This window comes from Colossoma macropomum, unplaced genomic scaffold, assembly GCF_904425465.1.
Source record: "Colossoma macropomum unplaced genomic scaffold, Colossoma_macropomum, whole genome shotgun sequence".
In the NCBI taxonomy this organism is placed as follows: Eukaryota; Metazoa; Chordata; class Actinopteri; order Characiformes; family Serrasalmidae; genus Colossoma; species Colossoma macropomum.
This window is the reverse complement of record NW_023494792.1, coordinates 46,398,535-46,416,954: the sequence shown is the minus strand read 5'-3', so window position 1 is coordinate 46,416,954 and position 18,420 is coordinate 46,398,535. Positions and strand designations below refer to the sequence as shown.

The 18,420-nt window shown below is 40.5% G+C and overlaps 1 protein-coding gene across 2 annotated transcripts in view; it reads right to left on the bottom strand.

The window, feature by feature from the left end:
- Nucleotides 1–18,420, bottom strand: part of tbc1d22a (TBC1 domain family, member 22a) — a 193,042-nt gene that overhangs the window by 33,194 nt on the left and 141,428 nt on the right. The gene's annotated exons all lie outside the window — the stretch shown is intronic.

The window sequence follows — 18,420 nt, the reverse complement described above, 5'->3', positions numbered from 1 at the left end:
GATTCTGCCAGAAAATAAAAGCTTAAAAAAAAATCAAACATAAGCTCCACCTGCTGCTGTGGGGTTGTTTACACTGTCATGGCTACACCACTGTCTCTAAAACACTGACTTGGTTCTGATCAGGCAGAGAAATAGAGTATTTTGAAGCTTTTCTAATTCAATTTGAATTACGCTTTAGGACTTTCCCCCCAAACCTGACATGACCTCAATGGTGAAATGAAAAGGTAAAGCTAAATTCAATTGTAAATATGCTGGCAAGCACACATAGACCAAGTTGCCAGCCATATTTCAGACAAAGTTCTACATGCTCAACAGATCCAACAGCCAGGAACATGTTGATGCTATAATTAAGTTTTTAAAAATCTCCAACTTTTGTTTTTAGACAGCTCTTTTTTAAGTAACCTAAAGTGGTGTTTTCATGTAGATGGAGAACAGAATGCAGGAAAAAAAAATCGAAAAACATGTGGGCGAAGTCTTACAAATGGGTGAAAAAAACAAAAACATTCTCAAAACGTTCCCATCACAGCGGAAGCACACCTCGAGTAGTTGTACGCTAGTAACCACTGTTACATTCAGTACTTGATGTTATTAAGGGTAAGACAGGGAGGTTTGAAGAGGGGGGCTTGTTCAACTGCTTGTCCAATTGTAACCTTATCCAGCAAATGGGAAACAAACAAGCAAGAAGAACAGAGGAGGAACAAGGAGGACGCATTAGAATGAAAACAAGAAGATGAAGCAGAAGGTGAAGACATAGATGACTACCACAACTGGAAAGGCAAAAAGCAAACTAGAAGAAAGCTAGCAGGCAGAAACAAAAGATGCTTGAAGCTCCTTATAAAGGAAGGTCTGTGGTCTATTTCTGTGAGAGAATGAAGACCAGGGCCCTCACTGTCTCTCCTCATTGATCATTTTAATTATTTTTCTGTTTCTCCCTTGGGGGAACAGGGCTGATTATGGGGACTTAATTAATGGGGACGGTGGAGGGTAGTCGCTGACACACTTCAGGTGGGACACAAGTATCCAGGACAAAGTGAATGCATACACACACATACACACTAAGACTCACACACAATCAATCCAGTCACATGCAGAGCTATTGACTTTTATTTGTGTCATATCACACACAGCATGACTACTCAATATAGAAAACAGCAAGAGACAAGTCTCTTTGTATGATAACATACTGTTCATGCATACAAACATGCATGCACCAAACAAAGCTCTGTTCACCTTTACATATCTTTCCACTTAACACACACTACACAGCCCATAACATAAGCATGAACGAGCTAACAAAATATCACTTGTACATAGAGGTCTATATGTACTTTAAGAAGGTATCATGAGGAGACCATCAGCAGCCATTATTGCCTTCAGCGTTTCAGCTTACATGTAAGCCACAGGGCATGACAGTGAGGAGCCGATGAGTTTGTGTGCAATGCTCTCCTAAACTGTATATTGGGAGTAAAACCTGTTTAAACTTCTGTTTTAGAAAATGGCAAAGGGTTCAAAGACAAGTGAGGAAAATGTGCTCAGCTGTCGTCCATGTAAAGAACTGCACTTGAGCCTCACCATTCAAAAAGAAAATTTCATATGCTACGAGCAGAACCATTCTCTATTCATCATATGGTGCACTACTTGTGTGTCTGCCATTTTGTAGTGGTGCGGAGAATATCCAGAGTACTCTAGAAACCCACAAAGCACTGGCATGAGTAGTGTACAAATGATGTATCCTAGTGGACATGGAATACACATGATGCAATACTTTGTGTGCCACAGAATGTGACTACGGCCACAGAGTGATGAGCTAACGTAAAATAACTTACTGATTCTATTCCCTTTAATACTGTTATGTAGTGCACCTGATTTTCCAATGCAGTGAGCAGGGACCATTTCAGTCCCCAGTAACAGTGCTCTATATCCTGTTTTTTTTAATGTAGGAAACAGTGACAAAGAGACCTTCTGTTCTTTGTAATAGGGCTCTATATTCTGATTTTTCCAATGCACGGAACAGTGAATCTATTTTAGTTACCTATAATAGCACTCTTCATACTGCTCCTGATTTTCCGATGTAGGAAACAGTCATGAGGAGACTGTCTGTTCCCTTCACTCGTGTTCTATATCCTGATTATTCAATGTAGGGAATGATGATTAGATGATCATTTCATTTCCCTATAATGGCATTTTATATATTGATTTTTCAATGTAGAGAATGGTGATTAGAAGGCCTTTTCAGATCCCTGTAATATTGTTAACAATATTAGGTAACAGTGATAAGGAGACCACTTTTGTTCCCTACAACAGTGTTCTATATCCTGATTTTCCAGTGTAAGGAATAGTGATTAGCGAACCATTTAAATTCCCTATAATAGTGTTCCATGCAATGCTACTGATGTTTCAATGTAGGGAACGTGATTAGGAGGCCATTTTTGTTCCTGTGATAGTGTTCTATATAGTGCTCTTGATTTTTCAATGTAGGGAACAGTGATTAGGGAACCATTTTAATTTCTTATTATAGTGTTCCATGATGTGCTCCTGATTTTTCAATCTAGGGAATGATATAAGGAGGCCATTCCTGTTCCTGTGATTGTGTTCTATCTAGTGCTCCTGATTTTCCAATGTGGGGAATAGTGATTAGGGAACCATTTAATTTTCCTATAATAGCGTTCCACACAGCGCTCCTGATTTTTCTAAAGAAAGCGATCAGGTGGCCATTCATGTTTCTTATGATAGCGTTCTATATGGTGCGCCCAATTTTCCAATGTAGGAAGTAGTAATTAGAGAATTATTTTGAACTCAGCCACAGTCCTGGTGAGCAGTAATGTGCTGGTGACATAAGCACTGAGGTGTTGGTGGAGAGGCCTCAGGCACCCTACAGAGCCATTGCTAGTCCTGCAGAGAGCCACACTCATCTGCTCCCATTATCCAGACACACGGCTCCAGTACTAGACATGATCTCAGTCCACAAGCCAGTCTCAACATATCAGTACCGGCAAACTGCTCACATTCATTCGCGTCAAATGAGAGGAGACGAGGCCAGTGTGAGCACACACAAGCACCCCAACAAGCCTGAAGAGACAGAGAAGAGCTGACAAGGAAAAAAAAAAAAAACTCACACCATTCTTCTAGATACCTGCCTACCTGCCTACCTAACTATCCATCACTGCAAGCAGAGAAAACGACAGGTGGAGAGAAATGAAAGAGAGGAAGAGGGAGAGAAGGAGAGAGAGAGAGAGAGAGAGAGAGAGAGAGAGAGAGAGAGAGAGAGAGATAGAGCAGTTCTCTGAGTTATGTGCTGGGTGATGATTGCCTATTGGTGTAACCTCGCGGCCTTAATCAGAGCAGCTGAGAGGATGGCTGTCTGGGGGTATCAAACTGTGACACACATACCGCTACAGTGCTTTATTACTTTATTAACTCCCTCTACCTGGGAGATATGAGACTCATGCTGTCACAGAGAATCGCCTTTGCTCTCTGCTAGGACTCAGTGACTGCGGTGCATGCACAAGGGAGTGCGCGCATGAATGTCCAAGTGAGACTACTCCGTATACTGATGTATGTGTGTTTGGCCCCTACATGAACCATTTCGTTTACAGAGGTCTGACCTCTACTTCAGTGCATGCAAGATGCACTGATGCATCTTAAAGCATCAGTCTGAAGGTGCTGATTGTGCTACATTAATTCTGGAATGTTATAACCAGTCATAATTTTCAATAAAGCATGCACTCATTTTTTTTTACATTTGTTCATTTAGTGTACTTCTACAAATTATAATTCACTGAAATTATGGCCACTAAAACATTTTGGCCACCAAGACAATTCAGCCAAAAATAGTCAAAAGTGGCATATTTGGTTTTCAGCCAAAAGAGAAAAAGGGACAACATTTTATCAGAAAAACAAAATATTAAATAGGGCTACAATCTAAAACTTAACTTCATTTGAATGATACTGAAAATGAGAAATGGTGATTAAAAACAGTTTCCTTTGCTGAGCAACAGCAGATCAAAAGTGAGGAAAAAATCTAGCTGCGTGGAACTATACATAGTTTCTATGAGGGACCTTAGACAAGCAGCTTATAATCAGTGCGAGTATCAAGAGAGAATTCAACACCCAAGAACATCTACAACACAGGATGATATCACTTGAAAACATGACATCTAACTCGATATGTAGAATACGGCAAAACAACAGAAGCAGAAAGCAGAAGCAGAAAGTCCCTGCTAGCATACTGATGTCATCTGTAGCACTGATTTTAGAAATGTCCCAAAAAAGAATCAAACAACAGTGTCAAAGTGGAATTATAACAAAAATATAATTCAATTTATTGCTTTGAATAACCAATCATTCTTTATTGTCATGGAAGCTGGATTTCATAGGCACATACTGTAGCCTATATACTGTAATAATTTTATCAAGTTTGTTTTATCTGAGTTGTTTTTTATTGACAGCTCAGTTTTGTCTTGTTGAAAGCAGTGTTTTATCGGTGTTAACAGCGAAAAATTTTCATTTTCAATTCCATTATTTCAATTTTCAGTGTTTGGCCAGACGTGTCTTGAACTTCAATTTAAGTTCCTGTTAGAAATTTTCAGTTTGGTGCATCACTACTAAAAAAAATTCTGAGTAGTTCCTAAATAATCAAATTAAATCCTGGCCAAATCATGAACTATTTCCTAACAAATCATACCCAAACTTATATTTTCACTCATGTTCTGAAGCTCAAACCTCAACTAAATCCAGGCAAGTTTCTAAGAACTTGGAGACGTCTGGCACATTTTATTCACTTTTTGGTGAGAGGCATCATATCGAGCCAGATATGGCTTCAGTTTGACGCCGACGCCAGGAATCAAGGTGCATGCCCTCTCTCTCTCTCTCTCTCTCTCGCTCTCTCTCCATCTCTACCTCTCTCTCTCTTTCTCTCTCCATTTGGTCTGTTTGATGTGTGCTGAAGTTCTTCGCTTTGTGCCCCTGATCAAACTAAGGCATACTGGCTTTGAAGGTGAGGAGAGGTGTCTACACAATACGCTTCCATGCCGGCAACCTTTTTCATCCCTTTAGAGTAGATACAGTGCAGAGAGAGAAACCTTCTCCAAGAACTCTGGGCAGCATTAGATTGATCTGATATACCTATACAGACCTTGCTTTTCTGCCCGGCCTAATAAGGAAAGTACTATACATAAACAGTACAGAAGATTTTAAAATGATTTGCTAGTTGAATAACTTAATACAAACTATACATTCCAACAAGTCATATATCACATGACTATGTGGTATAAATCAAGCAGAGCAGTTTCTAGCCCAAAGTTGCAAAAAAAGAAGGGCACTTTGATATCTTGTTTTTCCAATTCAGTGTATTTTCCCTTTTCGGGTTTAAAAATGTTTTATTTTTTTCATTTAGATTTTTTGGGGGATATTTACTCATTTATCTGTACAAAAAGTGAGAATAAAATACTACATTAACACATATTGAAATGGCACACTGCATTCTTTTTATATTTTTGGAAATAATATTTAGTAACAGTAATATTTGAGTTTAGGGTTTAATGAATAAATTCACTTATCACTCACTCAAGAGTGGCAGACTAAAGATACTCAGCAACAAAGTTCTATTAACACTCAAATGTTTTTTGCCTGCTTTGCTGAAACAGATCAAATCAACATGAACGTACACCAGCAGGATCTTATTAATGCATGTGTTTGTCAGTTTTGCTTTAAAAGACCCAAAACACCTACCTAATAAGCATGTTAAGTATATTCCATAACTGCCATTGCATTCTGTTACGCAATGGCAGTTATGTTACAGGTGATCGGCAAAGGCCTCACAAGTTTTTATTCCATCTGAGACATCTCATGTGGGTATTTTGTCCAATACCATTCCCATCTCTCCAACCTCATACAGCAGTCTGAGTCAGGGAAATATTTCTGTCCTGAAAGACAGGGTCGAGGGAACACTGCTCCTCTTGCTGATTCTATTTCAGTAATCCGGCAGTGATCTACCATATGAAGGAGACATGGTGGGGGGATTCAGGGCTACAGTGTTGGTGAGCGCCTGAGGTTTTCACTGAGAAAGAAGGGATGAAATATTGATGTTCTGGGGCCTGTGCGGCTGACCCGGGCCTTGCCTGCTGGGTATTGGCTTTTCTGTGTCAGAAAACAGAGGCCAATCATTAGGGGGGGCTCAGCAGAACGGGTTAAGGGGTTCAGGTCATGGGTCCAAATCCCCAGTGGGGACATCCGTGCCCTGCGGCAAAATTTTGGATCAGAACCCCCTTACAGAGGAAAGGAAGAGGGGGGAACCACAATTGTAATTCAGAGTGTACAAACGCTATCTGAGAGTGGAGTGGTGTAGCACACATACGCACACGCTTGCACATGTACAGAGAACAGTGGAATTCGTGTGCATGAACATCCATCACATATCTGACTTCATTTGCATTCAAAGTGAAAAATCTACAGAAATGCAGCAAGGCTGGAAAAGGTTGCCTGAATAGGCTAAACCTGAGGTCTCTTTCCTTGGGGAAGCATTGTGCAGATGAGTCCTGTTGTAGCTGTGGCCATCTTCTGCCTCATTACAGCTAAGGAAGACTCAAGTTGCACCACATGGAGCTAACCTAGCAGCATGGAAGCCTCTGCCATGTCGATGGCAGTGCTAGCGACTGTTCCCGCTGAAGCCACTAATTTACAGGGTGACCGTGCACTGCACCCACCACCATTTCCGGCTCTTTTGCAGCCCAAGGCTGGGGGATCAGCACTTTCTCTACTCAGTCACCAGTTCGGAGAGCCAGGGACACAGCAGTCCTTAGCAGTGACGCTAACAAGTTCACACTCAGCCGCGTACGCTAATTCCGCTCTCTATGCGCTGCGAGTGATTCGGACAGCCCTCAGGCAAAGATTTCAGTCAGAACTTGAAAGCAGAGAAGGATGGGGGAATGCGAACCCTGGAGTGCTGGGAAAAAGATCCCAGATCTCCCCCTAGAGGGTGGTAGGGGAACAGGTTATGAAGGAATGAGAGAAATGTGAAATAGCTCTCTCGATTTCACTCACTGTCTGTGAGATATAGTTCTTTCAGTTGGGGCTTCTGTACACACTTCCCTCAAATATGAGTTGTGCTATGAGAGGCTCTAGTGTTAGCAGAGAACTCAGGAGGGAAAGTCTGTGCTTGTAGAGGTAATGAGAGCTGAGACTGCTTTGGCCCTTTACCATGAACTATGTGTACTCACTCTCACCATGTTTATTTCATGGTATTTTCCACTATTCAGAAAACAAAATAAAAATACAATAAAACAATAATTATTGTCACTACATCAAATTTTCCAAGTTAATAAGAATAATGATCACTCTTAACTATACAACCAAAGGCAAATGCAGTTGGAATGGTTCTTTTCTTTATTACTTCAGTAGATTCGTCAGCTCCCTTTAATGAAACCAGTTCTTCATCAATCTCCTCTACAATTTTCAGTAGGTCGAAACGTAATATGGTTTTCCCCCTCAACTCCATAGAAGCCAAAGTGCTTCCATACGCTAGCTCAAGGGTCGGCAACCTGCGGCTCTTTTACTGGTCGGTTGCGGACATCAGAATTAGATTTACAGGCAGAAATAAAATAATCCTCCTTTGCAGTAAAATAAAGCTCTGTTGATCGTTCAAACACAGCTTTAACAATAAATGATCTTAAACGCTGGAATTGTAGCTTTTAACTGCTAGTTCACCTGGCTAGTAGCTAACGAAAAGGCAAAAAGAAAGATTCTAGAAGAACATCGATAATTTGGAGACGAATAGACTTATTTGCATTTAATATCACTTAGCTAGTTTCCTGATACATTTAATCTGCAATGAAAAACTGTCAAGCACTAAAAAAACACATGAAACTGAAGTCAGTTTCTTGTTCTCCAGCTTCTTGTTTGAATTTTCCCGTTCCACCTTAAATGGTGCAGCAGTTACATTCTGGCGCCTCAGGCACCTTTAAGGTGGAACGGGAAAATTCGAACGAGAAGCTGGAGAACGAGAAACTGACTTCAGCCTCGTAAAAAGTAGAATACTGAGAGACAGAAACTGTTCTCCTTTTGGAAAAGTTTCCAGCTGGTGATGCAAGAAAAGCGGCTATAGCTGAGCTAAAGCTTGAAGCAGAGCAAAGTAAATCTGCATTTTTGTCTGTATTATATTTTTAGCCTAAACTAGGACATTAGCAAGTATTGAGACACATGTACAGCCAAGATGGTAAAATGGACTCTTGTGGCTCCCAAGGTGGTTCGATTTCTGTTGAAAAGACAAAACGACTCTTATTAACATTTGGGTTGCAACCCCTTCACTAGCTTTTAATGTTGTGTGCTGCCACAGGCTGTCCGGGCGCTGCACTTCCGCACTTTGCAAAGTTCCGCCTTTAGCATTCCGTCAACATTACATTATCAATTAAAATTTAGAAAATTGATTGACATCTGTGAATCGATTCTGAATCGTCCACATTGCGATGCATCTAAGAATCGATTTCCCCCCCACCCCTAGTGTCCACAATTTTCATTTATCACAAGCTTCCACTTTTTCCCAAAGATTTGCTTTCAATTTTTTCAAAGAAATCCACAGAGAAATTTTTCAGCACCTTCAAAATCCAGCTTTACTTGGTTGCATTTTCTGCTTCTCACAATGATGTTGAGGTCTGGGCTCTTGTGTGGTCAGTTCTTTGTTTTGAGAGGTCTTCATTTGGTTTGCAGATTTTCTTCTTTTTTGTCTATTTAGCTGTGAATTTATTTTCTATTTATTTTCTATTTTTTCTTTTCAGAGTTGTCTTCTCATAGTGGAAAGACGGACAGAAACACCTGTGGATTTTTCCCTATATTTCAAAGATGAAAGCTTTAAGTATGGTGGTCTACCAGGTCTTGCATGGTTGTTAGGAGTGCCATTTTCTCTGAACCTTTCAACAATATTTTCTAGTTTTCTAGATTCTACATATTCTAGTTTTTGAAACACCTGTTTTTTTCAGACATATCTTGTATAAAATGAATAACCGGCACTTAATGGGCATTTTCACCTGAAAGCTAAATGTGTGAATGGATGTTCTCTGGCTTTTATACAGAAGTGTACCTCCCAGACCTACTTATAATACATAGCGCATACATTTAAAAAGAGCATTCATTTTCACAAAGTGAATGTGGAAAGAGCAGAGTAGGTTGTAGAATCATCTCACACTAGCACGCACACATGGACTCGCACACCTCTTTATTCAAAAGATTCAGCACTGAATATTTCAGGTCATATAGTAACCTTGCTCACTTTGAGCAGCAGTACGTAGCTCCTCAATAATTGAAGGCCACACTATTGATGTGCGTGAAGGGCAGGAAGAAACTGGGCCAAAAAAACTACACAACCCTCCAGCTGAGTTACAAGCAGTGTCATGATACCCTGCTAGATTTCCTCCATTAATTCAGCAAACAGATATCGAGGGGTGAAAGCAGCCTGAGGATATACTCCAGGCAGTCGAGTAACTCAGCTTGGGCCCCCTTGCAACACGTGCACATAAACGCCACAGTCTTGTGGGGGTGTGGGAGTGGGATCAGCGCACAGTCAATAACGTGGTGCAGAGCATAAATCCACGCCATGATTAGCCGGTTTGGTGAGACTAGGGAGAAAGCTCTTGATGAGCTAGAATTAATGTGGCAAATCATTGTAATGGTGGCCACACACACTCTTGCATAGGTCATTTGCGAAACAAATAAACTGTGAAAACATAAATAAATGAAAGGAAAAGCAGGAAAGGACATGCAGGAGGGAAAGACGTGTTTACAGAGGGAGAGGGGGATTTAAGAATGAGCGTGAGCATGGTAGGGCGGCCATGCTTTTGATTAGCTGAAACCGCCATGTACACGGAATGCTCATACTGGCTTCTGCATTATACAAGTGAACATAAACTCATATCAAGGCATATTACTCTGAATGACACTGAGCTTTATTGGGAGAGACTGCGAACCTGAAATTTTAGTGATTTTTGTAAGCTCCACCATCAGTCCCACCCCCCACCCCCACCTCTCCCCAAAAGCATAAATGCATCACAAACAGCAGATGGCTGCGCTACACAGACAGCACGTGGCAGTGGCACAGAGGGACTATTACTGTTTTCAGGTTAAAGTACACCAAGACATACTGCAGCTCTAATGAGGCATTAGAGAGGAGGACACGTCAGCCACAGTGCCAGATACTGCTACTGCTTCTCTGACATACAGCCATGGGATAGTACACACAGAAACAATGGTTTTTGGCACTTGTGTCAATATGCAGGACTTGTGGTGTTTTATTCTAAAACCCTGCTGATCCAGAAGCAACCAGGCAATGAAGGAACATCACAGATCTATCTATCTATCTATGTAGGTATATATATATATATATATATATATATATATACACACACACACACATATATACTGGTAGGTGGCTGTCCCAAACCATAACCCCTAAAATTCAACTAGTGAAAATAACACATTTGCATCTTACAAATATTTTTTCCAGTGTTGTTTTTAAAAGATCTTGATTTCTTTTCAAGTGAAGTTGAAAGATTTAGATTTATCATGGGTTTAATTTTTAATTAAACATTTTTTTTAAAAGGCTGTCCCATGTTTTCATGTTACTCCTGATACACGAAGAGTTTTAGTCTATAGGCGGAGTCTTATTTTAGCCACACCCCTGCATCTTAGAGCAGGACCTGAGATTGCATCCCTGTCCCTCATGGCCATGTGATGAGCAATTAGATCCCATTGTTCAGAAGTAAATGTGTCCAAAAGTCTGAAAATCAGTGCATGAACACTACCGAAACTGTGTTTGCTAGTCATGTTCTGGCTAGCGTTTTGCCCAAAATTAGCTAAAATTATCACTACCGAAACATTTGATAAATTTTTGTTAGTGACATGATTGTTTTGGTAGTGACAAAATGGAATGTTCAATCATTTACTTTTATAAAATACACATAATTAAGGTATAGGCTCAAAAAAAGTCTGTTCAAAGTCCAAAATGTGTTTTCAACTCTGTCTTTGAACTTCCCACAGGTCCGAAATAACTCTAGGGGGAGCAGCTTGTAGGAAGGGCTATAGAGAAGTAAGGATGTCTGAACTCATCAAAGCATTTGTTTAATTATTTGGGTATTCAAAAAAGTGAAGGTTAAACTTTCCATGTTTTTGGCTTTTAGATTTGAAGCACATCATTAAATCTTGATTTAGGCTGTGAAAATGACCACAGGTAAACAGAGTGATCAATTACACTGTATAACCTTGTTTATTCACAATAATAGAAAGAATTTGGACAGCCGTCAATATACTTTGGGGGAGGGGCACCCACTTACTGCCTATGTGTGAGAAACACTAAAAGCTGCACTAAGGGCAAAAATGCTGGAAGCAACACAAACTTTCTAAAACTATTAAAGCTGTCAAAGGATTCACCACATTTGTCTTATTTGCTCCAATTTGACCCTAAAGAAAGATTTTTCTATTTAAAAGACATATATATGAGTGGACAATATAAGCTTTACTGGATTGCATTTTCAACTTTCAACAGCTTAATAATATAATATTTTTGAAGTGAATGCAGGGTTCACAGGAACCTGAACATGAAAATCACACAATTTTCATAAAGTGAACCCAGTTTTCATCACAGACGCCCATGGAGAGCAACAGTGGCTGCATGTTCCAACCAACGAATGTACAGGTCTTACATATCATGTGAACAGTTACTGGTTCCAACTCTATCATGATTTTAGCCTCTCACTCTTGTTCATAGGGCTCATGGACTCTTTGCTGTGGCTTTTGTTAATTTGCTGCTGGTCATTTTATTCATAGGTCTCCTGCAAGCACCATCCAGTGTCGTCTACGAGAGGTCTACAATTGTGTATTCTATGACAGTGAGAAGCTGAGCTTCAGCCTGAACTACTATGGATGATTGAAATGAAAAGGATCAAATGGGAAAAAGCACTAACAGCACTAAAAAATAAACATGAGACAGTGAAAATTTTAAGACAGTAATATGCTTATTAAAATGAACTGAAAAATTGTTCAGTGTAAGGGACTATCCTCAACAAAGAGTGTGAAAGCGTTGCCATTTAGTGTAGAGTACAGCACTGAAAAGCAAATAAAAATTTTGGAAAAACCTCTGCAATTAAACTAGAATTAAAACATGTTTGTTTTGGCAAACTGACTGAACTGTAAAGTATCTTTCAAGTTTTTTTTTTCCATACTTTTTCCATGGTATTGGAGTCATATCCTGCTCAAAACAGATGATGATATTTTTTTTTAAGTTAAATGGTCTGTGGAGCTAAACAAGCTTCTTTTAAAAACACAGTACTGTGTTTCTACTAGCAATCAGTTTGGCAACCAACAGTCTGCCCTCGATCCTCTATTCAAGATTAAATTATTCAAGCTTTCATTTGCTATGGAGAACAGCCATGTACTTGATTTCCAAGCTTACGTACTAATCCAATCACTGTAAGTCCCACTTCATGTTTTTGAAACACAAGACAGGGCAGGGTCCCGTTAGCTCCAGTATATTTGGTAATCCTTGCTGTGCCACAGTCAGTCAAAGCCTGCAATAATCTGCACTGACAAAGCACGGAACACCACACTGACTCACGCGATGTCAAAAACCAAAGCTGGGAGGGAGGTTTGAATTCATGGCCAATACTGGGCAGGAGACCAGATGCATCTTTTGAATATCTCCAGGCAGAGAGAAGTGCTTTAATTGCTTCAATTAAGCTGGTAATTAAATACTCTGATGGAGTAGACTCTGGAGAAGTGTACCATAATGAGCATAATTGGGCAGTGCTTTCATTCTGGAGATTCTTATACATGTAATGTGGAGTAATCAGGTGGTCTTGACCATTGAGCAGTCGTACAATCACCATAATACTCTGGAGCCAAATGGGGTTACTGCACATTCCGAAAAAGATGTAAGGTTCTGAATGGAAACATAAAATGATACGAGTGATCTAGGCAGTAAATACAACCTCATTCTCAACAATCCCAATGCTACAGCTACGGTTTCCAAATCTCTCTGCTATACTTATTTCTTCTTACAAGAGCAGCACAATATGTAATTTGTTAACTGTTATCGAGATACTCGACTGGCTTTTGCAATAACAATATCACATAAGGCTGCAATATGCTAATGAGAACTGCTCCAAAAATGCAATGTTTCTACTGTCTGTTGTGAGCATCTTGACAAACACAGTTGCAGATAAGTGGTTCTGTGGGTGCTCTGAAGAAACAATAATGTTAAACAATTACTTTGTTCAAATCTTTAACAATGACACATTATGAATTCGCTAACTTTTTTATTACACTGTGAAGCAGATTACAATAGAAATATGGACTAATACAATCACAATACTATTATTTTGTCTGTATAGTGTAGTCCTACGTGCAAAACATCTTCGTCTTCGTGATTATTCATCTTCTTAACCCGCTTGATCCAGCTGGGGTCGCGGTTGCAATAGGGATAGCTGAGAAGCCCAGATGACCTGTCCCCTGCAACTTCCTTCAGGCCATTCTGGGGGATCCCAAGCTACTCCCAGGCTAACTTGGAGATAAAATCCCTCCAGGGGGTCCTGAGATGACCTCGGGGTCTCGTCCCAGTTGGTCATGCCTGGTAAACCTCCAACAGGAGGCGGCCAGGAGGCATCCTAATCAGATGTTCGAACCAACTCAACTGGCTCCTCTCAATGTGAAGGAGAAGTGGCTCTAGTGGCTCCTCTCAGATAACTGAGCTCCTCACCCTGCCAAGCAGGGTGTAGCCCACCCTGTAAAGAAGGCTCATTTCCGCTGCTTGTATCTGCAATCTCATTCTTTCGGTCATTACCCAAAGCTCATGACCACAGCTGAGGGTGGGAATGTAGACTAATCAATAAACAAAGAGCTTTGCCTCTCTGTACCACTACAGTCCAGTACAGCGACCGCATTACTGCTGCCTCCCAGCACGTGGTCAATCTTACAATCCCTCTCCCCATTACTTGTGAACAAGACCCTGAGATACTTAAACACCTTCACCTGGGCAGGTCCTCTCCTCTTGGAGGTGCTGATCCGCATACCATAACATTCAAAAAGGTTAGGTTCAATTAGTTCATTCTAAAAAGGCCTAAAGGATAAAGACAGCAGCATGCATAGCACGGAGGGTGCCTCCACAGACGTTTCGGGGCTAATTATTGCCTTATAGGCAAGCGAAACAAACTCAAACTGTAGTTGGCTTCACATGACAGTAACGCCCCAAAATAAACAATGTTTGCGCATTTTGTACATTGCGAGGCCTTTCGTGTTGGAACCACGTGAAGGACTACAACTACCATAACCAACCTGAGTCTCAGCTCGCGTGACTATGCTGTAGAGATGGCTTTGGGCAGTGGAGAAATGTTTAGTTTTGCATACGCCACTTAATGACAATAGTTCACTAATTAACTGACTACAATTACCTTGAGCACTAGGTTTTAACTATATATTTGAATGGATATATGTACGCTACACAAAGGTTTTTAGCATGTGTGACAATCGTTTTTAGTATTTTGCAATAATTCTTCTGGCACGTGGGACAATATAGTTGCATTGTATAGGCAAGTCATAGAACGTTTTTTCTTATTTGTACTGTTTCCATATTTTTGAATAACAATGACCAAAAAGTGTTAAACAATTCAAACTCTCAAACTCAATTCAAAATCTTCTATTTTAGACTGCTTTAGGAATTAGAACTTCATTGCCCTTTTTACAGCTTAACAGCATCTGGATCATTCTCTCAAGCAGCTTCATGAGGAGAAACCCGAGATGCTCTTCCAACAGGACTGAAAAATCATCATATGCTAAGACTGCACTGATGAAAACCACTTGTGTGCGTGGAGGGGAGCGGGTATTTTAAAAAAACACTTTGTTTTTAAAAACAAATTTCAGATCAAAATGTCGTCAAGATTACGGAAAAATACAAATTCAGTCAGGCATGTGCAAACTTTTGACTGGATGTACAATTCTTACACAGACATTACCCCATTGTCCCCACTCTCTCCATCTACTTATACGACCTCAGAAAGTTGCCAATGTGTCAGCTGAAAGAACCTGGATGTCACTGAATATAGCGAGTTGGAGAAGCTCCAAGACTAAAAGATGTTCCTCCGAAAATGTACATAAAATGGATTTTGCAAGTATCAGAGAGCTTGGAAGCATCACTCCCTGTCACAGCATGGCTGAGCTTCCCTGTTTACAGCATGGATTTTTTACAGAAGAGGGCCTTGGAGAGGAGAAAAACAGCCTCTCGAGAAGAACACGGAGAACATGAAGGAACACACAGTACAACAGTGTGACATCAACAAGCAGCACAGATCTAGACACACAAAATGCATTCTGGCTGCCTGCAAAACAAACTCCCTTGGAGAGACAGCAAGAGATACCATCCATGTTTTCAGAGACCATGAAAGATTTAGTGCAGAAACCTGCCTAATTCAGGCCATCAGGATCTTTAAGGTGAGTTACCATGACACAGGTTGTCAGAGCCAGCAGGGGAAGGTGAGAGAGGGAGCAGTCATTTAATGCATATTTGGTTATGCATTAAATATGCATGGGATGAATTACATTCTATTCCTGGGCTCTGTTGAGGAATCCACAATGGGCTCCAAAAAACCTAAAAGGTAATCCTTCCTGCTCGGTAAAAAAGCACTGTGAAATTCAGAGGATAAGCAGTGCTTTTTTACCCTCTCTAACTCCTGTATAATAACGCTGTTGGCAAAGCAGTTTCCAAAATCCACACAGAGCAAATATAAATTACATGCCAAAGAGGAGAAAGCGCACAGCATCATTAGCAGCAGATTTAAGTAAAGGGGGAAAGGGACAAACGTGATTCTAATAGATCATTTTCTGAATTTCATAACAGGCCTACATTAAAAGAAGCTTTTCTTTTTTTATGTTCTCAGTTTTTTTCCACTGAACATTTTGAGTGAATATTTATGATATTGATTGGTAGTTAGAGGTTTTATAGCAATGACCACAAGAATAACAATGCTCAAATAATAGTCAATACAGCAGTTTACATGAGAGGACAGAGGTGGCTAAGGATCCATGATATGGTCAAAATTCCACATTGCAATTACTTTGTGGCATACTGTGATATAAGGATATAGATATTAGGTAAACGTTGTCCTACAATATTTTTGTCATTTTTGACCAAAATAACTCGCCTTGATTCATCCAAACATCCAAAGAACATCATCTGGACCTTCTAAGGTTGGTCAGAATGCTCACAACACATAAAACATTCTGTGATTGGCCAACATTCGCATATTGATACCTTTTCCAATATCAATAAAGGCCAATATCCTGATGACAGTAAATAAACAATATACTTACAATACATAAACAATATACTGTCCAGTTCTCAAAAGGAGTTAAGATTAGGTTAAGGGTTATAAGGGCTAGTCTTGTCTGAGCACTTGCTGTCAGACTGGTCCTATCAGCAGGTCCAGCAACAGGTTTAGACCAGCCTCTGGTCAGACATGAAAGGGCCAGCGCATTGTGAGGGAGTGTGGATGGGGAAATGAGAGGCTTCTGAAGACAGGTTGTTGGAGTTAAGAGTGGGCCATAACCACTGAACAACTCAAGCATCGTCGTTATTTGAAAGGTCAAGCACTCTAGGACTTTCTTTCTCATTGGCATCCACTGGCAGGGCAGGAATGGACTATTTAAAGACAGCAACATTACATCTCCGCACCACAAAGTCTGATCATCAGCGCCTTCCACAGTGGCATATTTCCTGAGGAGTCTGATAAAAGGTCTGGGGAGGAGATTAAGAACAGGAATTGAGCATTACAATCATTCACTAGAGGGAAGTAATATGTTCTCTGTACAAGGCTTGAATGAGTTTGTGAATTGGATGCTTGTTTCCACAGCTATTTTCAATGCTGATATTTACCTGTAGCTTACTTAGTGAGAAAAGTATTAATAAGTGATTAATTAAATAAATGGGGATCCTGTCTGGCCCAGCCATCTTAAGCAGTGGCCACCAAACCTGCTCCTGGAGATCTAACTTCCTGAGGAGTCTAGATGCAATCCTTATTAATCCCAGTTGATCCATTCAATAGTTGCCCCCAGAGGTTCTTGACTAGATGAATGAGTTGTGCCAGACTTGGGTTGGTGAAACTTGGAGGAAGGCAGATCTTGAGGAAGAGGGTAAGTGAACACTGGCCTAAATGCTGGCCCTATGGTGGAGAGTTTTGCGAGTTTGATCCCTGGTGATGCCAGTGGAGTCCATGGCCCAGGGTCTAAGAGGGCATAACTGTCCTCATACTCTCTGGGTGGGTAGGATGGCCCTCCATCTCCTGCCATCACTCAGCATGATGCCAGCCAACGAGAGTGCCTGTTAGCTGATGTAACAGAATTGGCAGTTAGTGTGTTGTGATGTGGATTGACCACCCAGTTTGAAAAGATGCGCTAGTGCTTGACTTGATGGAAGCATATACTAGCCCTCATCCTCCCATCTTGGCAGCATCATCTGACAGAGGGAGACCTAGCCAGCAGGCGGAATTGGCAATGACTAAATTGGGGATAAAAGTAGGAAAATATCCAAACGCAACCGTCTAAGCGCCAAGACAGGAGCCAACAAATCCCGCCCTTTTACCTGCTTCTACCTACCTAAGCCTTCTGTATGTTCTTCCCTTAGCCTTGTGTTTGGCCAGAGTTTGCTCTTAAAATCAATACAAGAAACACAATTCAGACAGCCACTTCTGTATACACAATTACTTCCAGCAAAATCTAGACTGTGCATATTTAAATAGTGATACACCCGAAAAGAAGAGGCTAAATCTAGACTAAGCTCTAATTCAGTTTATTGTGTATAATTTATCATTTCTTTCCTACACATTTACCCCCCATTTCTTCACTTGGAAGAACAGGAGGGATCAATAATGTGCATTAAGCAATATCCTTCTCTTATTGACTTGTGTTTGGCCTCATAAGCGAAGGTGGTTTTTGCAGCAGCCTCAACACAAAAAGTAAATATGTCCACACAATCAATGGCAAGCCTGACTGTGTCATCGGGAGGTCGGTGCTTCAGTGTGTCAAGTAAACAATAAAATAAATAAATAAGTAAATAAATAAACAAACAAATAAATGAGCAAGTAAACCACTTGCAGTGCCAAGCAGCACTAGTAACTGATTCAAGTCAGACTGGCAATAAAACATAATAACAAGTCATTGGAGCTCGTCCTTCAAAACCCTCTATTCAGAAATGGAGACAGATCGATCTGGTACTTTACAGATGCTAAAGCTACTCAAACCTTTTCTTCTGGGTTGATAACAAGAGGAAAAGAAAATACACCAAAGAGAGAAAATGGATAAACAGTGCGTGTGTACAGTGGGTGCTTTCCGCAGCTATAAAAAATCTACTGTTTACTGGTGCTTTGTTCTGGAGGGCACTCATTCAATATT